The following is a 25,985-nucleotide window of genomic DNA, read 5'->3' as shown; positions in this document are numbered from 1 at the left end:
AGCTTAAAACATGTAGAGCATACCCTTCCCCGCGCATCGCGCCTGAACTCGGCACACACATGCGCGCATGCACACACACACACACACACACACACACACATTCTACTGTACAAAAAAATTGTTAAAACTATCAAATTTCTTAGTTTTATACTATTCAGCCTCTGAGCGTTTTACACTAATTATGTTTCATTTCATTGACAGACTACAATTATAGAGGAGTACTGACAATAAGAACAGTAGCACATTCGGTCAGCAAGCAAAAAAAATATGATAGCCACGTAGCTGCATGTATTTCATGTGTTAAGTAAACATTGTACATACATACATACATATACGCGTGTGTGTGTGTGTGTGTGTATGTATACATCTATATCCATATCTATATCATATATATATATATATATATATATATATATATATATATATAATGTATGTATATATATAGAGAGATATGTATATATATATATAGAGAGAGAGAAAGATGTATATATAGATAGATAGATAGATAGATATATATATATATATATATATATATATATATATATATATATATATATATACACACACACACACACACACACACACACACACATACATACAGGCACGTATAGACCACATATTCCCATAGATTGATGTAGGCATACCTCTTAACGTCTTAGAGCAAGAAATCTGGACAAATGCATAAATAAAAGTGGGACAAAGGCCCAAAAATAGGGACAACTTTTAAATATTGCTCTTACAAACTTATTAAATTGATAGAAAACAAGTTTTGAATTTGCATTAATTTTCTAAAGGGTATGAAGTCTGAAATTCAAATGTCTGTCATTATTTTCTAACCTCAGTCTTTAATGATTTGCCACCAATGTGCTAGAAAATCACAATTTAATAAAAAACAAACCAAAAATATGAGGCAAAAATCTGAACATTCTTCGAAAATCTGTACAGTTCAGAGATATGTGTATGTGTGTGTGTGTGTGTGGGGGGGGGGGGGGGGTGCGCCCGGGCGGGAGTGTGTGTGAAAATAGCTACAGCTGTAAGACACCTGTTCTCCGATTCATCGGGCTATGATTTTTTGGGGATTTGCAAATCTTATGAAATGATACAAAAAAAAAAAAAAAAGAAAGTACCCTGAAGACAATGCTCATGTACTCAGATAAGGGACCTTTTCTGCATGCAAAACTTCTACAGCCGTTGATATATCAGAAATATGCATTGTATATTACTCATATGGATGTAGGATATCAAGCAACACAATTGAGTTCAGCCTTTTCTGTAATGTTCGAACTTGAAGTCATCTTACCTTAATATAGCCTATGTACGTTTTCCCCTGGTCATCCAATGCGGTCGTTGTCCTTTTTAGATTTGTGCCGGAGGATCACGGGTTTGAGTTCATCCCCTTGATTTTGTAAAGTAAGATAACAACGGGTTTTACATTACAGATCCGTTAGCTGGCAGTGGTACAAAAAGTGGGTGGTGTGGAGGTAAATAAAGTAGTGAGTATCCGGACCGGACGCTATGCTTAAAAGTAGGCTTCAGTGTCTGGGCTTCTTTTGGTCAGTTGGGTCTGCTGTTCCAGTATGGTGTCACTCTCACAGATGGACAGAACTGTAGACGGGAATACTGAGCATGCTGAGATGCTTGTCCTGTTTGAGTGGCAGTTCTCTCAGTTACTTTCTGTGATACCAACTTTCTGCAGTAGGAGGTGCAACCAAGAGAGCAAGGAATCAGGCTTGAGTTACAGATCTGCTCCTGCACTGTATGCCCGCAGAAAAAAGACAGAAAGGCTGACAGCACTCTCCAATTATAGCCCAACTTTTTCAGGGTATTTTTGGTCTCTTTAATGTGACATCTGAAATAACTTTCGTGGAAGCCAAAGGGTAGGGCTAACTTTCTCAGCACCACATTATTACATTACAGGAAAAAAAAAAAACGGAACAAAACTAGGACAAGGATAACAGACATTAAGAATTCATAAAACATCACAACCTGATAACTCCATTTCACTTAACGGTACATTTGAAAGATACTTTTTTTTATTTTGTAAAGGCTGGAGAGCTGGACACAAACAAACACACACACGCGGACACAAACAACAGCACAACTAAGGTCAAATACTCTATGCACACACACACACACACACACACACACACACACACACACACACACTTTTCACTGTTAACCTCTGAAGCACAAAAGCATTGCTCTCAACATTCAATCCCCCATATATCTTTCATAATGAGGAATAAAGGAGAAAATGTGAATCACTAACAACTTGTCAACAACTTCAACGAGGAAGCTCATAGGATGGTTAAATGCGATATTTTTACTTATATAACAGTTATTCCAATGAATTAATATGATTAAGTTATCTTTACCATAGATATCAGTTAAAAAATTGCTAACCCTGTAGATGTGACAGACCCCCTCAATGTGGAACTTCGAGGAGAATTAACTTTTGAAGACCCCAGATGAAGAAGGTTCCTTGTAATGAGGTACACTTGAGAGATTTGCACAGACATAGGACTTATCTCAACCAAACATGAACTGGACATTATCGCAATTTCTTATTAAATTGTAAATTAGTAGTAATAAACGCGATGCATTCAGTTGTTGTTATCATCGCCTTCTTTATAGTTGATTTCAGCTCATATTTGCCTTAAGCACCGGGGAGTACCGTTATCTGACAGGTGGTCGCCTAAGGAGTGCTGAGATATGAAATGTAGTAGATTAAAGTACGGCACTGTTACGTGCACGGGGTGGCTGTGTTGGTGCACATAATGCATGCTACCCAGAAGCTTTGGGAATTTAACCAGCTAACCATTACCGACCACGGGATTGTGCAGTGGTACCTGGCAGGGTTCAGATCAGTCGATAATCCCAGATTTCTTTTACATCTGTCAGTTATACAGTGTCTGGAATAAAACGCGGATACTATTTTGCAGTGCACACTGTATTAAGTCAGCTAAAGTCTTAACCCCTGTGATTATTATGATTTTTTTCAGCAGAAAACAACGTTGACTCATGTATTTTCAACTTTATTTGGCTTTCTTAGCTTGGTCACTTCATACGCTATACCAAGAAACGTTCTATGCTTTATACTTTTCAGAGGAAGTTCATAGATGTACTGCTTTCATACTAATACTGTGAGATGAGTCCATAGATAGATAGTAAATACTTTTAGGTGAGAGCTGCAATGGAGAATTGCTTACCATCCAATGTTGAATTTATGTTTCTACATAGCCAGATCATGTGGCCTTGCATCATTACACAATCATGTGATAAACATACATATAAACATTTACAGCAGCAAAGTGAACAAGTTGCCTAATTGCAGTCAGTATATCAGAGACCACATTACAGACCCACACTGCCTACTCACTTGTCTCTATAGTTCTAAAAACTGAAACAAGGTACCCAAGTAACAAAAATTTTAAACCATGCAATGTTATGGATTTATTTGTTAATCATTTGTGGCATAATCAGTGCCCCTGTGCAAGGGGAGAACTTGCCTTTTTAATTATTTCAGCATGCTTTCAGTAGCAGTAGTTGAAAAGGATAGCCTGCAGTGTTCACTACTTGCCTTGCTAATTCATTCAACATGATTTCACATGTGAAGGACTATTACTTGTCGCAATAATGCAGGCAATGGGCTAAGGATAGTCAAATAGGTCTATTACTACAAACTGCGTATGCAACTGCTTCAGTAAAAGATGCCAAATTCTCCAACATCGACTACAAAAAATACATAGCTGGTGCAGTAATAACTATCTTACATGTATTGTCTGCAAATGTAACATAATTAGGTTTGGCAACAATATGCATACATTATGAGTACAGCAACACATGGTTGTGCATGACCCTCCGATGTCCCTGGTTTTGCAGAACATTCCTCATTTTGTCTCTTATTTTTGACCTATCCCTCATTAAATTATTAATTTTCTACTAAAAGATTGCAGTCTGTCACCACTCAGACATTAGATTTTCAAACATCTTATTCTGCAGAAAATATGTATTGTTGCAAAACCTGTTGTTCTATTAACATTCTAAGCAAATTGGGGCAAAATATCTAAATATTAATTTTGATTTTAGGCCATTGACCCATTATCCTTCTCTTTATCTTAGATTATTGAGGAGAGAAACCAAGTACTAAGTCATCTTACAAAACAAAAAAAAGCTTCACCTCTAAAATATGTATCATCTTCGAAAGTCATAATAGCATACCCTTTATCCCATGTAATCCTAAAGGGTATGTCTGATCACTCCAGGATGGTTTTTATATCCTATACCTCAATAATCCAAACCACTGTTGAATAAAATGCTGTGTTTTGTGGCCTTTGAAAAAGTAATCAGAAAACAATTTGGAAAGGTACAGTGATTCCTTAATGGGAAAAAAACATAGGGTTGGAAAACATTAACTATTCAGAGAGGCTTTGGGATGTGTCATTATAACCTTCTTATAGGTTACTTAGGGATATCCTTTGATATATGTCAGTGTTTGATCCAATTCTGTTTGAAAATTTGTTTCTGGAACACAATGCTGGAGATGCAAACATCAGATCTGTGAACCTAAGCAAGCCTAACAATAAAATAAATGCCAATAATACAAAAAAGCCGATGTATTGCATAGCACCTTACATGATTACTGAAGAAATTTTCTGTTATGTAAATATACGGTCAGTGGAAAATATTCACATGTAGGTATGACAATCAAGCTTCTTGAAAGTTAAGTAGATTATAAGCATGACAATTGAACCTATTAACCTATTAACATATTTTTTGTGAAAGCATACTGCTATTATATATATATATATATTACTTTTATCTTTAATTGCATACTCTATTATGTGTGTAGGTTTGCTTTACTGCCTTGTAATTTGTATAGTCTGTTTTTATGTCGTTGCTTTCTTTTGCCTATAATCACAACTTTTGTATAATTTTTGCTGTAACTGTACTTCATATAACATTGGGCCCTGTTTCCTGGATGTCCACATTGAAAATGGGTCCTGCCCAGTTGCACATCCCAGCTGGTAAAACAGAACAAATAAATAAAAAATAAATGGTGTGTTTTCACATTTTACAGCAGAGCAGTTTATCAAATGATTCAAATGACCTGTGGGATTTTTTTCTAGTACAGACCCTGTCATCAGCACAGTTTTATAGCTAGCAATTGTTCCATGCTGCTGAGACCCCCAGGAATTCTGCTTTGACATGTACATATATAGCCTATCATGCTGATTTACCAGAGAGGTCTTTGTAAGTTGTTTCACAGTCTGCTCTAAACTTGTATTGTATCAACAGAAGGATAATTTCAAAGCTTACTTGTCCTGAGCCAGCTCAATGGTATGCAGTGCTTAAGCCCTGAGAATGACCCAAATGGCTAGTGTTCAGATGGACGTAGCTAAGTGGATGAGGGAGAAAATTGGAGTGAAGCAAACAATGACTGCTCAACCATCCTGAGGGAGGCCATTGTTGTGGTCTGTCCCAATATGCTAGAAAGTACCATGCCTAAATGGAAGTTAGGGCAGTGGACCTTATGTAAGGCCTGGGTATTCATTCTTGGCTAACCAGAATCTAATTATGTAGCTGAAAGTGATGCATGAGGGAAAATACATATGCTTCAGTGATCCCATGGGGACATATGGTTAATTCTAGAAAACTCTGATGATTGTCCACTGGTATTCTCTAATGACTAACCAAACCATTGTGAATGAATGGGCTGTTGATTGACAGGGATTGAATGAAAACAGATAAAAAAAAAGAAAAAAAATATATATGTCTAAATGTAAAAGAAGGCCATTCATTTCTTATCTACGAATGCTTTTTTTGTTGACAAGTATCTAAAAATAAGCTGCATTCCTTCTGATTCAAATTTATAGTGATAACTTATTTTGATAAGAACTAGAGCATTGTTGTAATCAGGACTCCATTAGGAAATGCATTTTGAAATCTAGTACTTGCGCATGAAGATTAACACATTGACGAAAACAAAAAATAAAGAAAAATGATGTTTGCAAATCCATGTATGACTTTCTTGAAAAAGGCAAAACATCCCACTTCATGTTCCACCCAATCCTATTTCTACTGAGACTGGAGTACCCAGCAGCTAATGTTAATAGTCTCTGTTGTGAGACTAGTGCATGCCCTGGCTAGTGATGTCAGCCCCTAAAGTCAAGAAAGCTGTTCTTCATGAAATGCAGGTGTGTTCTTTTTATAAATACAATCTCCTTCCATCTATCCCAGTTTCCAACCTTCTACCCCACTCTTTTTTTCTTTTTATTTATAGGTTCATAGGTTCATAGGTAGGTACTAGGCGATCTGCCCAAGGGCATTTTTAAGCCTAGCCAGTGTGTGTCGGCTTTTGACGCCCCATTGATTAATTAACTGAGTCTCTGTCAAGCAGAGCCAATGAAGTGATCCCAGGGGTGTATTTTCTGTTACCCATCCACTCGTCAAGGCTTCTCTTGAAGAGTGTTAGTGAGGGGCTCTGCCTAACGTAGTTAGGAATTTTATTCCAAAGCATGGGGAGTCTCTGTGACAGGAATCTATCCCTCCAGCATGTTCTATTTATTGTTGTGGTGAAGTTTAGCTAACTAGAGCGCGTGGCTCGCAGTGGCTTGGATTTCTTTAGGTGGAGCATGTCCATCAATTCTGAGTTGGACATGGCTTTGTAAGTCAGGCAGAGATCACCTCTGAGTAAGCGATATGCCACTGAGTACAGCCGGGTTTTTTTCAGTCGGGCTGCATAGGACATATGTTTCAGGCCAGTAATCCTCTTGCTGAGGTGCTTTTGTGGTCTTTCCAGCTGTTGGAAGTGTCTTGTGAGGTACATCCCAAATGGGACATTGTACTCTATGATGGATTTGATGAGTAACGAGTAGGGGGGCACTGTAACCTCTTTATTTCTAGATGCGAACCCCTTAGTAATTAGATGGGCCACATAGAAGGATTTCCTAACTAATTTGGCAATATGATTGTCAAAGGAGAGATTACTATCTACCTGGGACCCCAGATCTCTTATTACCTCTTCTGTATTGAGGAGGCTGCCACCTATGTGGTAATTCATGGGTGTTTTGTTTTTCCCAAATGGGATGACTATGCATTTTTTGGCATTTAGCTTTAGGCCATGACTTTGACACCAGGTGTCTGTCTCACTAAGGCCTTTTTGAAGGATTTACATGTCAGCCAGAGAGTCAATTATGACTCCCAGTTTTCCGTCATCAGCGAACTTGGTTAGCCGTAGTCCTCCTGTGTTTGCCTGTACTTCTGAGAAATATATGCCAAACAGTAGGGGTCCCAGAACCGAGCCTTGTGGGACACCACTTGTGACTGGTTTAGAGTCGGACCTGGAGCCTGCTATTCTTACCATGTGAGTTCTGCCTGTAAGCCAGTTGGCAACCCATCTTGTGATGTAGGGGTTTATGTTCAGGCTGGTGAGTTTTTCTACAATACCCGAGTGAGGAATGCTGTTGAACGCCTTGGCGAGATCAATGTAGGCTGTGTGAACCACCTTTCCCTCATCTATGGCCTTGGTGACTGTCTCAAAGAAGTCAACCAGGTTTAGTAGGCATGATCTGCCCTTAACAAAGCTTAACTGGGTCGGGTTAAGTGTTTGGAGGTTCCCAATGTCTTTGTTAATGAGTTCCATGATGATGCTCTCCATAGCCTTGCAGACCAGGCGAGTCAGGCTTATGGGGCGATTGTTACCAGGGTCAGTTGTGGCCCCTCCTTTGTGGAGCAGAATAACCATTGCTATGTGCCATTCTATGGGCACGTAGCCTGTGGAGAGGCTGAGGTTGAACAGCGTGTTTAAGTGGGGGCTTAGTTCGTTCTGTAGTTCGTGCAAGATGCAGCCTGGGACACCATCTGGCCCCATTGATGCTGTGTTTTTGGCTTTTGAAAGGGCTGTTTTCACCTGTGCTTCTGTGATTTCTGGGACACTACACTTTTCAAGTATTGTTGTGGGCCCTTTTGAAGGTGAGAGGGAGGTGAAGTTTGCACTGAATCTATCTGCCAGGATGTTGGCAATATCAGTAGGTTCAGTATATTTTGTGCTATTTTGCACTAGCTTAGAACATATCTGTGAGTTGCCACTTAGATTCTTGACATAGCTAAAGAAGGCTTTGTGGTTATCTTTCAAATCCTTGGCTATTTTTCTTTCGAAGTTAGCCTTGGAAGATTTTATGAGGGACCTTACTTTCTTACTGATACTGATCAGGGATGTCTTTCCTTCTTGGGATTTGCTTTTTTTCTGAAATAGTTTACTCCTTCTGTTGTATAACCTGTTTATGGCAGGGGTCCACCAGACTGGTTTCCTTCTCTTAGGGGAGTGAGTCTTGGTCTTTCTAGGGATGGCACGATCCATGCATCTTTGTAGGTGCTCATAGAGTGCAATTGTAAAGGGTTCTGCATCTTGGGCAGTGTTATCCTTTAGCATGGGAGAATACACAGCTCCTGCAAGGCTCGAACCCAGGACCCTGCCCACCATAGACAAAGTGATTTACCACTAAGACATGTCAGATACATGTTTCCTTATATTTATATTTGTTTCCTTATTAGTGCACTGCTCTGATGTCAGTGATCAAACTGCATGTACAATCCAGATGAATAACATCACATAGGAAATTAACAAAATGTATTTACAGACACAAGGTATATATATTTACAGATGCAAGGATATGCTATAAAACACACATATTTACAGAAGCTAAAATATGGTATGGTTTTTACTTTGGGAAGTAGTTTAAAAACAAAAACTGGAAAAATGGAAATGGAATGAAAATAGCTTTTTTTTTGATATGTTATGGCCATGTGACTGAGATGAGTAGTTACAAGGATAGCAGCATGCCATTATATAGAGAGGAGGGATGAGGGAAGAAGAGGTGAGGAGAATAGTTTGAAGAAAGGATGTCATGGGAGGAGAGAGAGAAGTAGTAGAAGAGGTGAGAGAAAGGAAAAGAAAATAAAAAGAGAGAGAAGAAGTGTAGTGTAAAGATGGTGGTGAAGATAAGGTGTGAGAGAGCAGGTGAGGGTATGAGGGTATGAATGAAAAGAAAAAGTCTGATACAATAAGGGCATAGGACTGTTGTGAGACTATGTAATTATGTGGTATGTGTTGTGTGAGTGAATGTGTGTGGGAGTGCAGCTGCACTTGTTTGTTGGATGAGCTGTTGTATGAACTCTAAGTTAAACTGAGCTCTGGAGTAGGGCAGAATGGGTGGAGAAAGAATTGGTGAAGATCACAATATGTTACAATGACTATGGAGATACCAGTCTTCCAAAATACGTGATTCCATCAGTAACACTGATGAATGCTCAGTCTATTTGTATATGTGCCAAAAATATTCATTGTGTCTGATATCGGTAGTGCTTTAATATTATTAAGTAATATTAGTAACAAAACAAATCCTCAACATCAGTCAAGTGCAGTTGCCACATTCATCCATGTCAAAACTCAAACAATCTGTAGCGGTGGCTGGTGTTATCAGCATCACCCCTTTCAAATCAACCTGCATAGTAACGGTACAAACATTCACAAGGTAAAGGGATATACGATATGTCTCTGATAACACAGCTATGCCCATATACTGCACACCCCTTACAAGCCATATATATGACTGTTTCTTAGTATACTTGCATATAGACTGTATGGTAATAAATTACAATATATTAAAATATGCAAAGCCTATCTTAACTCACACATCACTGTATATGTACCCACACACACAATCATCATCATCATCCTCATCATCAACAACCCCCTTTTTCCCCTATTCTACATGGGGTTGGGGTGTCTTGTTAACTGTCATCATCTCTCTCAATTCAATGCCACACTCCAGCCTGCTTCAACATTCATGCCTGACTGTCACAGATCTTCTCCCAAACAATCCATCCACCTCTTTGCCAGATGCCATCATTTCCTCTTACCTTCTTCCTGTCTGTCCGAAGTCTTCTTCACCACATTTTCTTCTGCTTTTCTGCACATTTGCCCAAACCACTGTAATCTGTTCTCTTTGATCTTATTTGCAATTGGAGCTACTTTGGCTTCTGCTCTTATATCCTCATTTCTACACCTGTTCAGTGTGTATCCTACCACCCTTCTCAGGCGCTTCGTTTCCATCATCTCTAGCTTTCTCATCTGCTCTGCCTTTACTGCCCAGGTTTCTGTGCCGTATAGTAGTACTGGTCACACCACTCTTTTGTGCATCTTACTTTTCAGCTTCTTTAGCATTCTTCTCTCATATGCTACGTGGCACTCTGTGCTAGGTGTCTGCAACCCCTCTGATTCTAGCTTTGACTTCCTCATTCAAACTTCCTTCTCATCAACCACAACACTGCAGGAAAATCTCTGTACTCTCATAGCATAGCTAAAACCTGGAATAACCTCTCTCCCCATAACCTCCTCCACAAATCTTACACAACTCAAAAAATTACTTATATCACTTCTTTGGAAAACCTGGATCTGCCCATGTCTAACTTAACTTACTTCATCGTTTCACATTCCTTTTCCAACTACAATTTAACTAACTCACAATACAACTCTTGACTTATTTACAACTTACAAGTAATCCTGCTTCAGAGCCATGCAACTATCTATGTTTCTTTTTAGCTTACTATGTAATTTTTGATTTGTCCTCTCATAGCAACTATTGTTATGCATCTCTTTAAAGTGTGTTTTGTTTTTTGTATTTTGTATTATTACACCATTGTTACTGTTATCCTTTTTGCCAAGTTTTCTCCCTGGGCCTCCACTGAAAATGGACCCAATCCAGTTGGATTTTCCCGGTTAACAAATGTAAAATAAAAAAATAAATAAAAACAAAAACCACCCCTCCCAGATACTTGAAGCTGTTAACCTGTTCCACTAATTCTCTTCTACGTCAGTTCTCAGCTTCTTCTGATTTCCCCAGTTTGCTGCCTTTACCACTGTCATATCTGTACTTAGTTTCATCCCATGTGCCTTCAGTTTTGCATTCCATTCCCCTACCCTTTGCTGAAGTTCTATTTCACAGTCTGCCTGTAATGCCACATCATCTGCATACAGCAACTTTGTTGATCTGTCCCCGACAATCTGTTTGCTAATGTAGTCCATCATCAATATAAACAGTACTGGGCTCAGAGCTGAACACTGGTGTACATCCACTCCTACTGGGAACCCCTCTGTGAGACCAAACACCGTTCATACTTGAGTGATTAGGTCTTTGTACACAACCTGCACTGAAGTCTATCAATGTTTTTAGGACTACAAACTACCACAGTACTGCCCAAATCAGCTTTCTTGGGACCTTGGCATATGCTTTCCCCAAGTCTAGGAATGCCCAGGTGGACTCTTTCTACATCTCTAGCTTCTTCTCAACTATCTGTCTCACTCCAAACATCAGGTCAGTTATGCTGTATCTTGACCTGAATTCAAACTGTTCTCTCCTGAAATTTCATGCAATGTGTCATGAATTTGATACCTCTGTACTGCCCACAGTTCTGGATGTCCCCTTTGTTCTTGTACATTAGCATGAGCATGCTTATTCTCCAGTCATCTGGGATATGCCTTTCTCTGCACTGCCATGAGTACCCTCAGGAGCCATTTCTCACGTACCTCACTCAGTACCTTTATCATATCTGTTGCGACCTCTTCCAAGTCTGCTGCTTTCCCTGACTTCATTTTCCTAAGTGCTATTCATAATTCTTCTAAGGTGGGCTCTTCCTCTTCTCCCATAGTAGTCTGTGTCTGGGGCAGTACAGTTTCTGTGGTGTTTTCTTCATTCAGAAGCTGCTGGAAGTACTCCTTCCATCTGCCTTTGATGTCCTGTGGACTGGTGAGCAGGTTATTGCTGGTATCCCTTATGAAGGGTGTCTGACTAACTCCTTTATCTTTCTGTCTTTGCCTTGGAACCTGATATAGTTTCTTTGTGCCACATAATGAGTCACTTTCCAGAAGTTGGTAGAGTGCCTCTGATGCCCTGTGTTTTGCTATGGCAGCTCCTTTCTTAGATTCTTTGTTAGCCAACCAATATTCCTTCCTAGCCTGGGCCATCTTTTCTATCTCCCCTTTTTCCTGCACGTCTTCATCTTTGGATGACTTCCTGGACTTCTGCATTCCACCATCAGGCTTCCTTACTACCTTAATTCCATACCTGGCTTAGCCACATATCTCTTATGTAGTCCTCACACATTCTGTTTTGAGGTGCTGCCATTCTTCTTCCACTCCACTTATTTCCTCCTCTTCTTGGGGTGCTAGAGCCCCTAGTAATTTCTTGAACTGTTGTACTTTCTCTCCAGTCAACATCTAGCTCTTCATTCTGGTCTCTTTTGACCTTAGGGCCCTCTCCAACCATTGATTGCAGCTGACCGTGGCAACCAGTTGTTTATGCTGTGTGCCAGCTGTTCACTGGGGATGCCATTGCAATCACTTATTCTGTGCCAATGCCCTTTCCTTCCTAGGAAGATGTCCATCAGAGTTGTATGTTGGCCACTTTTGCATGCCATCTTGTAACTGTCTCTCTTTCTAAACCATGTATTGGCTACTATCAAGCCATTTGCCAGAGAGAAGTCTAGAATGGCCTCTCAGTCTTTATTTCTGTTGCCCCACCCGTGTGGACCTAGGCATTCCTCATATCCTGTTCTGTTTGTCCCATATGTATGTTCACGTCACCCATTATCAACACCAGTTCTTGTTGTCCTGCTAGTAGTTCCTGCAACTGCTATATGAGTGAACTCTTTTCCTCACTATCACAATCCTGCTGTGGGGCATAAGTTGAGATTATGAATACTGCCCTATTATTACACTGGAGCCTGAATGCATGAGTCTGTTGCTAATTCTGATGATATCCCTCACTGCCATCTGAAGCCTCTCTGTCACCATAATTCCCACACCATTTCTAGCCTGTCCTCCTCCTTAATAGTAGACTCTGGAGGCCAAGCCAAGTGTCTTGGCTTCCATCTTGTCTCTTGGATACATAGGATGTCCAGCCTCCTCCATACTATCATGTCATCCACTTCCAAGCTCCATCCTGTCAGTGAAACTATACTAAGTGCAGCAAATTTTAGTTTGTGTCCGGCAGGTTGATTGGTATTATGTCCAGCGTTTGCTCAACAGAGCTATCCCAGGTAATTCAGGCTGGGCAAATGGACACTGGATGGCCAGTAGCTTATTGACCCAGGGGTGCTGGGCTTTATGGTGGGCACACACTGGCCAATAGGGATGCATGAACTCTTCCCACTATTAGCATGGGTCCTTAGCGCAGGTTGGAGTAGGCCAGGTCCTCAACCGACTTATCACTGGTAAATACTCATGTCCATTTGGTCCCTCTCAACTGTACAGATTTTCTCAGAATATCCAGATTTTTGCTTCATTTTTTTGGTGTGTTCCTCCTAAAATCTGCACCTGTCTGGCAAATAGCTGGGAATTGAAGACATTAAATAATGGCAAATATTTGAGTTTAAGACTCTACATCCTTCAGAAAGTTCATGCTAATGCAAAACCTATTATTTTATCAACTTTCTAAGTTTGTAAAAGCAATATTTAAAATCTGCCCCTATTTGTCCCCCCATCACTTTAGGCTTTGTCCAGATTTTTTGTTCTAAGAGGTTGAGATGTATTAGTCAACATGACAGAATCACCTAGAGCCATATTTTACACCATTGAGCGGCCATCCCTGCCACAGAGCACAATCTGTGATCCGTGTTCTCCTGTCATCAGGATACTGTGCACCACAGTAGAAGACCAAAGTGGTTAATCTATACAGCCCTTCCCCCACTAGGGCATCATATAGAGACTGTGTTGCTGCCCACAGCTCAGTTCTTTGGTGAGCTTAAGATGAAAACATTTAGCATATTTTTCAGAGGTAGCTAGAACGAGGTCAGAGTGAACCTTTGTATCTTCTGCATGAGGCAAAAATGCTAACCCAAACACACAGATTCTCATGTGGAGCATGTACCATATACTTTTACATTAATGTTATTTCTTTCTTTTTCGGTTAGGGGAGTCCACAGCCGGTCTCCGGTCCGCTAATGATTAATTTTAGATTTTTACATTTGCAACCCTGGCGGCAAACCAACAAACACACAATTACTTCATTCATGCATGTCTCCACACAGAAGACGTTCTAGCTGAGAATCGAACGGGACAACATCTTATTGTGTATACTTTTACATTAATATTTATTTATTTTTTATTTATTTTACATTTGTTGGCCAGGCTAGTCTAACTGGATACATGTCCATTTTCAGTAGAGGCCCGGGGAGATAAACTCCGTGGAAACCAAAAAAAAATCTCACATACAAAAACAAAATCTCATATACAAAAATTCATATGTACAATGCATGTTGCAGGTACAGTACAGAGATAATCAAAGAGGGCAGGCATTCATAACACAATGCAAAAGAAATACAGGTGCAATACATAAAATGCAGGTTATTACATAATATAAAAAAGAAGGCATGTTATAGTATAATTATGTTAGTAAAAAAAAGTTGTCACAATAATAAGTTTCCAGAATATGAAATTAACAGTATATAGTAGGACAAGGTTATGTTGTACTTTAAGGAACATAGAACTTGATTAATGAGAAGAAGAGGGTAGGCAGAAGCAAGATTTGAAGAGCTAGTTGCTTAGTCAGGCTTAGTACAGGGGCACAACCAGTGTGTTCTGAGGAAGAGTTTTAGTTTCCTTCTGAAAAGTGACATAGAGGGAAGTGAGGAAAGTTCACTGGGAAGAAGGTTCCAGGATTTTCCAACAGTATTAGAGAAGAGAGAGTCCCCAGCTCTGTTGTTTGATTTTGAAATATCTACAAGAAGTTTATGTGATGATCATAAGGTCATCAGATTGGTATAGGGGATGATGAGAGTAGATAGTACAGGTGTATTGGTAGGTTGGTAAAAGGTCTTATGGGCAATGGTCAGTTGGTGGAATTTAAGCTGATTTTGAAGTTCAAACCATCCTAGCTGCTTTAGATTATAACAGTGGTGGGTTCTGAATGGGTTTTCTGCAGCAAATCTGGTTAAGTTATTGTAGGAGTTTTCAATTTTATTGAGGTTGTTTTTAGATAGATTAGTATATATGGGTGAGGCATAGAGGACAGAAGAGATTAGATGAGTGTGAGAAATAGTTATTCTAGCTGAAGGAGAAAGGAAGGGTTTGATCCTGTAGAGAGAGCCTAGTTTTCTGTTAACAGTTTTTAGATTATTATTGATATGGGTGTCAAAGCTGAGGTTGTTGTCTACGGTGATACCTAGTAGTTTGGTTGTAGGTTCTGGGGATATGAGAGTACCATTATTGGATTTACTGTGAAATCTATTGGGGAGGACGTACAAGTAAAAAGGAGGAGTTTAGTTTTTTTGGGGTTCAGGAGACAGCATTGTGTAAACCATTGTTCAACTGTGTTAAACACTTTTTGGGTAAGGGAGTGAAGTTCAGATTTGGATGTGGATGAGCATATAAGAGTGGAATTGTCTGCATATTGGATGCATGTAGCTTGGGGGATTGCTAGGTGAAGGTCATTGATAAATTTAGAAAAAAGTAGGGGTCCTAATATGGACCCTTGAGAGACACCAAGGTTAACAGGCAGGTGGGTCGATAGAATATTGTGCCAAAGCACAGCCTATTGTCTGTTATCTAAGTAGGACTTCAGCCATTTTATAGCAAGTTCATCTAGTGACAGGGATTTAAGGATATTTATAAGTATCTGCTGATTCACCATATCAAATGTAACATTGTAATATGTAATATGTACAAATGTAATATTGTAACACAGTGTTTTCAATTTCCATAGAAGAATAGTTATGGTAATTTAAGAGATTCGGAAATTTGCAACATATATTTTACCAGTCACATTGCTTTCACCAATGACTAAAAATTCCAAAACATGATTATCTTTTCAACATTTTTACATTTCACTTTATGTTAGTTTTCAAATATTGCACTGTATGAATGTATATATGAATGAATGAATGTTGCAAGTATTTTGCATATGAGAAACAGTAACACATTTCAGACCCCCACATCACCACCCATGTCACTAATCTCTCAACAATCATATTCATATCTGTGTCACTAAAATTATTATGTTTCTTACCTAGATCTCCTTGGCTAGTACAAGATTATTGATAATTGTCAAGGCCTATAGCCAAGATTTATCTTGCTAAACATATGCTCATAGTTTTTCTAATGTTTTTATTTTGGACATTCAGCTTATCATCCATAGAGCCCCACATCACAAATTATTATACTTATCTTTATGTATTCCTATTCTAAAAGATATATCATTATTGCACTTAAAGGATTCCAGTTAATTTATTGAAGACCATTCCATTGACTGGATTGTCCTTGACACAAATTAAGCAGAATTAAGCAGAAGATTGTAGACATACACATTTTCTAAGGCTAAACCACACATCTCCAAATAACTGTGTTCATGAAACCTCCTAACATCAGTTCTGAGGTCACTTCCATAGGGTGCAAGTGACTTTCCTCCTTTTGTAGTTATCATTACAAAAGGAAAACACATTGTCTGTAGGTTCTCTGCAGCATTCAGCTAATAATAGTTATAAAATATATAGAGCTACCATACTCTAGAAATATAGAATAATGTCCGCTCACTATTCACCCACTGACAGAAAATTTTAAGCCAAACTGTCCATTTCTACATGGTTGAGAAGTCACTGACCAAATATAATAAATAGACATATTCAGCCACAAAGAGTTGTGACTAACTAAAATTTTCCACAGACAGAATGATGAAATGTACCACTAAACTGACAAATCTTATCATGGCCTCCAGCCCCCACTCTGATAGTGTACCTAATAAGCAGCTACATTATTTCTTATATATTATTTCTGCTTATTGCTTAAAAAATCTAGAATAAAAGCATCAAAACTACCAAAGCTAGTAAGCATACATTATATTTATATTTTAGTCATTGTACATTCAAGCTTTTTGGAATCTGATTACAAGTATTATAACTGTCTTTTTTAAAATCCAAGATGCATCCTGGGATTTGTAAACATTTTGTATATCATGGTAAGCAAATGTCATGGGCGAGTGGCCATATGAATGGCATGGATGGTTCAAAAACACACTGAGTGTGAGTTGGGAAAAACAAGAAATTTGGTGGCCGACTTAATATGCTAATGGTAGTATAATGACATTGTAATGAGCAGCATTATTAAAATGAGGAACTTCTTAGCTGCAAAGGCTAAACAATATGGTGGAGTGACTCAGGGATGCATTATTTCATAATCAGATGCTACTCACTGCATAAAAGTCTTGGAGATACAGGAGCATTGACAAACATGTATATGCAACAGTGTGAAGCCACAATATTGCATATCGTCACCCTTGGAAGGTTTAGTATGTTCCATCAGTGTCTAATATATCATGCCCTTCATGCAATGGAAATTGAGGATTGTTGCCATGTGTGTAGAGTCACCATGCAATAATGTTGCCCTCATTTGCAGGTTGATGGGTACCTTTCCCTGTGGATACCAAGGTGTGTGCAGAACTTTAAGAATACTAGCTACAGTGATGTTTTAGCCACCAATGGGGACATAGTTGGGGAATTTCAAGTATCTACTTCAAGGATATGCCAACATTTCCTGAATGCCATGATACAGTGCATGGGGAAACATACGTGCTTTCCTAATACTACAGAGGAAAGAGACAACTGTATGAGTTTCTTATTGACATTTCTAATTTTCCTGATTTACTGGGACCATAGAGTACGCCTACACTGAAAGAAAAGCCCCACCCGGTTAGCAGGATAGAAGATATGTCATCAATAAAGGTTACCACTCAATCAACAATAAGGTGGTATGAGATGGACAAAGTACAATCTACAATGTGTCTGCTGGACACCAAGCAGAATACATGACTCCTACTTATGGCTTACATGGAACCTATATTAGCAGTATTTTTTAGGGCAGTTTTCACAAGGGTCATGTTATTGGCAATACTGGTTATGCCCTGGAGCCATGTTTTATGAGACCTATCAGAAATCCACAGACTGTGGCAGACAATGGCTACAGCTATGTCCTGTCAGAAATACCATTTCATCATCAAGCATGAGTTTTCTCTGCTGAAGGTCAACGTTTGCTGCCTGGATGAATCTGGTGGTTTCTGCTATGTTACATAACATAATATTGATGAAACGGATGCAGCAGGGAGTAAACATGCAGTAGAAAGAAGTTACACCACATTAAGCATTGAAGGATTAACCTGATGAGATCCTGTGAAAGAGACAGGAGGAGGGGAGGACCATGCCAGACAAAGGAGTGCAATTTACTCTGGCACTGATTAAGAGGCAGTTGCTGGCAAATATCTATGCAGTAGAATAAAACATTTTACAGAACATTAAAAGTGATATATGCAAATCAACAACCAGGCTGTGATCATCCATCCATAGATTGGTAATACTGTCCATCAGACATAGGCTGCCCAAGTAATAACATACAGAGGACAGGGCACAGTTATCATTTGCACAGGCAGGGAGGGACACAGTATCCAGTGTCATCCACAGGAAAGTTTGCTTGTGTGACAATATGACTGATATTAACTTGCTGCTGGGTATGTCAGATAGAGGAGGGGGGCTAAAATAAACCATGTGGAGAGGGGCACTCTTACTATTGCTTTGCATGTGTGTGGATATGGGCATTGGAAATGTGTGTATGTGCATACTGAGAGATTGTCTCAGCAGATATTGTAGCACTATGCTTATCTCCTACAGACTGGTCCAGGCAGCCTCAGGAGATGAATACACATTTTCCACATGTTCCTGTCTATGAGAGAATCCTTTCCTGGGAGTGCCACAGGCACTACCCTGCTCTTGCCTAGAAGACAGTGTGCTGTGTGTACACAGGTGATGGCATATACAAAGCATTTTTGTGACATGAGCTCCATGCTTTCATGGATGATCATGTATTATGCTACTCAACTCCATACTGGATGTTGGAATGGGATTGTTGGTGCTGCCTGTTCCCAGTCTAGCCATCTCCCCTCAATGATGATACTCAACATTGGAAGTAAAGGCAGAAAGACCACTGGAGGTATTTTGATACATTGTCAGTATGTACAGCATATGCAGTTTTCCAGGTTATCTCACACACCCTGCAAAATATATCATCTCAGCAAAAACCAAGGTGCTGTTAGACTGACCATCTCTGATAGCCCAGCACATTTGCTAATTCATCGGCATAGAGACAGCTAGCTCTGAGGGCAAATGCCCATGCTGTCTAATGCCACAAACACTCTGACAGCTTCCATCTTCCCTGTGTTCAGTAGGTTTGGTGGTAACTAAAATTAACTGCACCATGGAGGAAGCATCACTTCCTAGGTAAACCTGTTTGTGACTCTCTGTCCTTCATAGTCTTCCTATATCTATGGACTAGGTTCCACTGGCACAGAGGTCATGTCCACTGACTGGGGAGGAAACTATTTTCTACATTTCTTGTAGTTAACACTGACAGTTATGACCCATGTCCATGCCAAACTTGGAGTCTGAGTCATTTTTGACATCAGGCAGCTGTATATCCATGGTGGCGGAGTCTGATAAAACATCACCTGCGAAGACGCCAAAGGCAAATGCGCACAATAAATAAGACCTGTCACCATTATTTTCATCACATTGGATGAATGATAACTATTACATATAGTGTGGGAACATAATAAAATAGATCTTGCCTTCTACTAGTAGTCTTGCAGTCTAAAGCCCAGATATTCCTATGTAAAAAAAATGACAAAACATATAATGAGTAATACAGTGCACAGTTACCCAATATGCAGGTACTGAGTAGAGAACACACATACACATCTGGGGCATCTCCAGGGACAGACTCTCAGAGTTCATTGTAGTTGTGCTCCAGTGTTCAGGACTCTACCATGACCTATGAATAGCTCAATCTCTCCATATAGAGAGGCAAGGAACTCCTCTGTCTCTGTTAATGATGGTTCAGCCAGGTCTCCTATTATCATTAAAGATCCTCTGGCAGGTGCACAGCATATATCATCTCAGTTGCCTGGTATTTGCCCAGATCATAGTTTCTGGCCTGGCTCTCGATGGCATTTATATCAGTCACCACATCTTGCAAGGCACAATTGCAATAACCATTGTATTTCATAAACAATATACTTGATGATGTACATAAGAAAACATGTAATGGGATTTATACACCTTTGATAGACTGCATGAATTCATTCCTTCAGATTCAAAAATCCAATGAGACCCTTAACATGGTCATGGTTTGTGATCAAGCATCTAGAATTAAACAAATCCTGCATTATAACTGGCAGATACTTGAGTGTTTTCCAGAAATTGTAGAACCCACATCAGCATTGGTTTTTAAAAGAACATGTAATTTAAGAGATTGTTTCATTCAAAATAGAGCTTTTGAGACAGAAAATTACCTTTTGAGAATGGCAAAACCTGGGAAGGGACAAAGAAATATGGAGCTTGTACTCAATGTAATTATATTTTGCGAGGGACCACTACTAAGATTGTTAGTTATGGTTTAAGCTTAAATTAAATTTTAATTGGGTACCAGCCCAGTTCTCTATTTAGCCAAGTTGATGACTTGGCCCAATTATTATATTGATAAAACAGATTGTCCTTTGAGCAAAAGGATATCTGAACATGTTTATGGTATCATAAAAATAGACATGAACAACGCCCTCTCTAAATATTCTGTTATGAACAATTGTATTATATTTAGGTTTATGGGGTTGGAGAAGGTAGATACAAGTAGCAGAAGGACATTATGGGAATCCCTCTTAGAAAAACATGAATTTATGTGGCAAATAAAACTAGAGGCAGATAGATTCCCTGGCAAAAATGATACAATTTCTATCACATGTTTATTGAAATTAAAAGTAGCTAAATAGTAGGTATACTTTATCTGAGTCTGTTGTTGTAAGGTGGAATGATAGTATTTATTTTTCTCTCCTTTCTTCTTTTTTGAGTATAAGTATAATGTGAAATGGTCAAACATAAGTATTTTTTTAATTCCATGAAATTTTAGTGGCAAAGGTCTCATAACCAGCTTTTAAATGGTGATTGGTGTATATGGTTTACTTAAACACAGTTTGAGTCTTGTAAGATGATTCTGATGAAGACCAGGTGAGATGAAAGCTTTAATCGTGTTTGTTTTCAATAAAATATATTTTCCTATAAGATTACTGCAGTCTTAAATTTGTGTGAATTGTAAGAGAGTACCTTGCTGTTACATGCTTGTTTCCAAGTTTGTTCTTGGTGGCAGCATTCATTTGGAGTATATTATTTCACAGCTGCGATATGGTCAGACAGTCATATTTATCATGGGTGAACAGCTATCGATCATAGAGATGGAAGCCCTGAAGCAAGATTTCATTCTCTGCATGAAGGAATTTGCATTTCCATCACTTATATTTTTGCAGGCATCATGCTGTGTAACAAAAGAATTACCTATGTACACACAGACCCACAGACACACACACATGCACACACACACAGACAGACACACACACACACACACACACACACACACACACACACACTGTATTAGCTTGGCTGTTGTTAGCAGTTGCCACTTAGTTTATATATATGTTTATGCATACATATACATATATGTATATGTATATATATATATATATATATATATATATATATATACACACACACACACACACACACACACACATACACACACACACACACACACACACACACACACACACACACACACACACACACACACACACACACACACACACACACACACACACACACACACACACACATAAATATATGTGAGTGTGTCTGTGTGTATGTGTGTATATATATATATATATCTATATATATATATATATATATATATATCTATATATATATATATATATATATATATATATATATATATATATATATATATATACACATATACATATATTACAAGAAGCCAAATAACCCTAAGGAAGCGTAGGTATCCAACTACAATAGAACTCTGCCACAATGAGACTATCCAAAGCTCTGAATAGATGCAATAGATCAACCGTTCGGTTCCAAAAAGTCTTTATTTCCGTGAGCGCTTTCACGGCCGCAATAACAGCCGCTTCTTCAGACGTAAAAAACAAACAAACAGTAAAGCGCTCAAAAAGCGCCAAATTTAAATGAACCAAGCGACGTCAACTAATATGCACGTCACTATATAATTAAAACCTACAACATATTCTCTACATATAATACATTTTTTGTGAAACATCCAGAATATAAACCCACTCACAAACCATGCAATGAATAAATACTGTATCAAATATGGTTGCTGCTGATTGCAACAATCATGTTCATTGTTATGCTTAGATATTAAAACTGGCATAAAAGATATATAAAAACCAAGTTACATAAATACGCACAATGTACATAAGTGTTATCAAATATGCAAACTACAAGTTAAAAACTACAGCAATTATTATCGATTTTGTATATGATAATAAAACCTATATAACTAAATATAAATGTTCATAGTTATACAAATAAATAAATAATTACCTAATATGGGGACAGATACCTAACAATCAGATATGTAAGAACTAGATTCTAATATATGTGTATACTTCCAAAAGGTAGTGGTGTTAAACAGTATCAGATGAACCTAACAAAAAATGAATGTATACCAAACGCTCAACACATATCCAAATAACAAGGACAGAAAAACATCAAATAGATGTCTAATTACGTGTCCTTTAAAGACCAAATAATATATTATATATTTTTAATATACATTCTATTTAAAACCAAACTACCATATAAATAATATATATGGATGTGAGCATCGAAGATGGTTTGCACAGATATATGCATGGATATTACCATATGTACATAAATATAGTACAAACCATATAAAAATATATACAATGTTCAATGTATCATATAATATAAAGCGAATATGAACTCTGTACTATCTGAGTGATCTCCCTTTCAAATGTGGCTTAATAGATAGCACTTCATTGAGGCCTTTGTCCCTATGTGCTGCCAGCCTACAAATCCATTTAAGTTCTGCTTCTTCAGTGCGATTTACCAGGTCGCCTAATCTATCACAAGGCTGTATGACCTGAAGTACTTGAAATAGAAACCTGTGTGTGTCTCCTTCCTTGAGTGTGTGCTTGGCTAATGCACTATAGTCCTGTCCTCTTGCTAAGCAGTAACCATGGTCCCGTATCCTCTCTCTGAGTGTCCTATTGGTTTTTCCTATGTAAAAAGAAAAACATTGTACACAATGGGCTACATAAACCAAGTTTTTGGTGTTACAGTCACTATTACACTGTATCGTCCAAAGATGCCCTGTAGTGGGATGCTTATAATAATGGGACTCATAAGCATAAGTGTGTGTGTGTATGTGTTTGCCCTAGGTGTTAGGTTTCTGCATGTGTGTAAGCACGCACACAGTCCCACATAATGGCTGCCATGTACAGGGTTTTGTGGACAGCCACAGACTGCACCTGTCAGGTCATCCAAATCAGTGTCTGTGGGCACGGACACGGTACCTGTGCCTGGCAGGGGTGCTACGGGCCGTATCCGGTACTAACCCAGACTGGGTACTGTCATCGGAAGCAGGGGTGTGTTGACTGGACACAGTTCCCTGTTGGGACTGTCCAGAGCCACGTGCACGTGGTCTCCTGGGGCGTCTGGATGACAGCACAGACCCAGCATTGCTGGGGCTGGTGCTGGCACTTGAGGCGCGCGAGTGGGCCCGTTGTCGTCCGCGGCCACTGCCAGCTGGTGCTCTTGCTGGCATACGCCACGTCGATGCCGCAAACGCACACCATCGCCCTGGCCCATGGACATCTGGTTGTGGAGCAGCTGTTGTATGCCCCCACAACGTCTGTCAACGACATCTGTGAAGTTACGGATAGCATTCGCAACATCACGGATGCTGTCTGTCATGGCTATGCGACATGCTGTCATCTCCCTCAGACCCTGTCTGGTGTACCTTTCAATACGTGCCTGTGCCTGCATGACAGTTCTAAACATAGTGGAGGTTGACATACCTCCCTGGGCACGTCGGCCAGAGGCAGTACGGGCACGGATGCCCCCCCGAGAACCCATGGGCGACTGTCTGCGTGGTACCATTCGAGGCCTCTGCACATGGCTGCCGTGTGAGGATGCATGTGCCACAGGTACCACATTACCCTGATCTATGCCCACTGCTGACTGTCCATCACCTAGGGACAATGGTGATAAAGGATGTAACGGCAGGATGACTGTGCGCATTGACGGGGTTGAAAGCTGTGTACTGTCAATTGGCTGACCAATGGCGGACCCAGACACACCTTCCTGCACCATTACAGACATTTCATCATCATCAGTACCTGGGGCACAAGATTCAGGTTCCCTGCTGCAGGTCACCAGAGCAGCACCAGAACCTACGGAGGAAAACATGGAACACAGATTACAGTCTCAATACATATTTGAAAGAGATGAACTTCAATACTAATGCACACATTCAGAAATGGACACATGCACTCATGGACACTAACACACATGCTCACTTGGGCACAGGCACACTTGCACACATGCACACCCCACAGTAAACACACACATCAATACCGTGTTACACTACTCAATTTACTACCTGTCAATTACAGTTTTGTGGACACAGTCACCAGCATGTCTACTACAGAGTTACACTACTCTTCCTAGTTTTATAAATTGTTTTACAGATACTGTTAAAAAGACTCACCAGCATGTATGGCCTGCCTCGATACATGGGAGGGACCTGGAAGTGTGAAGAGAGTAATGTCAGTGGGCACATGTGTGCCATTTGTTTTGCACATGATACAGTACAGTAGTACACTAGTTCCCTTATACACATCAGCTGCACATCATGTCTGTATATATATCATGATGACAGATACATACCACATGCACACCTTATGCGTGCATGAAGTAACAGCGTACAGAACAGTCATATGTACATACCAGGAGTTAACTCTAATCTCACCCGTACCTGTCTTCAAACGTCAACTCAAATTGTACTTCCAAAACCACTGGCTTTGTTCTTCTTGGAGTCCAGGCTAATGTCCCTCTCCCTATGCTCTATTCACCTTTAACCCCTCATTGTGCATAGAAACTAGCTTCTACCCTGTTTCTTTCACCTTGATGTCCTTCTATGCTCTGACCTACTTCTCCCATCCCTCCCACCTCCTCTTGACTGTCTTCCTTCTTTTCCTCACTTCCCTTCTTGACTCCTGCCTCTTCCATATCATTGTATCTGTCATACTCCTACTTCTCTACCCTTCTGAGCCCTAACTATTTTGTATATGGCTTTTGCCTTATTGCATAACCATTATGCTTTAGGTAGGATTGCTTTGAAACCAACGGTACATTGTGTATGACTATAAACTGTTTGACTTCCTTACATGTATGTTTATTTAATTAACAGGCTGCTGTACAATTCTATTATGTTGGCTGTCTGTATTGACAACTTGTCTGTCTGCCTTTATTACGTTATGTGTGGAGCTTTTCTCCACATGCCTCTACTGAAAATGAACTCATATCCAGCTAGACTATATGGGTCAACAAATGTAAAAGTAATAACAATAAATGAATATGGCATCTTACCTGCACGCTCACTGTCTTGCTGATGTGTGGATCCAACCTCCATCATGATGCATGATGGCAGATGTTGTTCTGGGGCTGGATCCACAACACTTAGCAGTAGCCCCTCCTGTCTGGTGAGGGGGGGATGTGTGGCCACCCCCCCACCTGTGGCAGCCTGTTGCCTGCGGATATCTGCAGCACACTGGCGGACATTTCTAATCAAATCACTGCAGTGATGTCTCACCTGCTCATATGTCCTATCATGCATGCCAACATCATTTATCCTGCTAACAAGGCTTTGCCACAGTGCAGACCTCTCCTGCTGGTTCTGGGTGGTGCGTGAAAACAGGATGGCATACTCACGCACCAGGCTCTGGTGGATCACGTCATCCTCTGCAGCAGAGTACCGGATTTCTCTTCGTGCCATG

At 39.6% G+C, this 25,985-nt stretch overlaps 1 protein-coding gene across 1 annotated transcript in view; it reads right to left on the bottom strand.

Annotated features, from left to right (window-relative positions):
- Nucleotides 1-1,741, bottom strand: part of COL22A1 (collagen type XXII alpha 1 chain) — a 2,341,282-nt gene extending 2,339,541 nt beyond the window's left edge. Inside the window, exon 1 of the mRNA XM_044067281.1 lies at nucleotides 1,301-1,741. The gene's annotated coding sequence lies outside the window, so the exon portion shown is untranslated. The remainder of the gene's footprint in view (nucleotides 1-1,300) is intronic.
- Nucleotides 1,742-25,985: the final 24,244 nt, after the last annotated feature.

This window comes from Protopterus annectens, chromosome 3.part1 (genome assembly GCF_019279795.1).
Source record: "Protopterus annectens isolate FY-2018-M chromosome 3.part1, PAN1.0, whole genome shotgun sequence".
Taxonomy (NCBI): domain Eukaryota; kingdom Metazoa; phylum Chordata; order Ceratodontiformes; family Protopteridae; genus Protopterus; species Protopterus annectens.
Note: the sequence above shows the minus strand (reverse complement) of the source record. Positions and strands in the feature narration are given on the sequence as shown.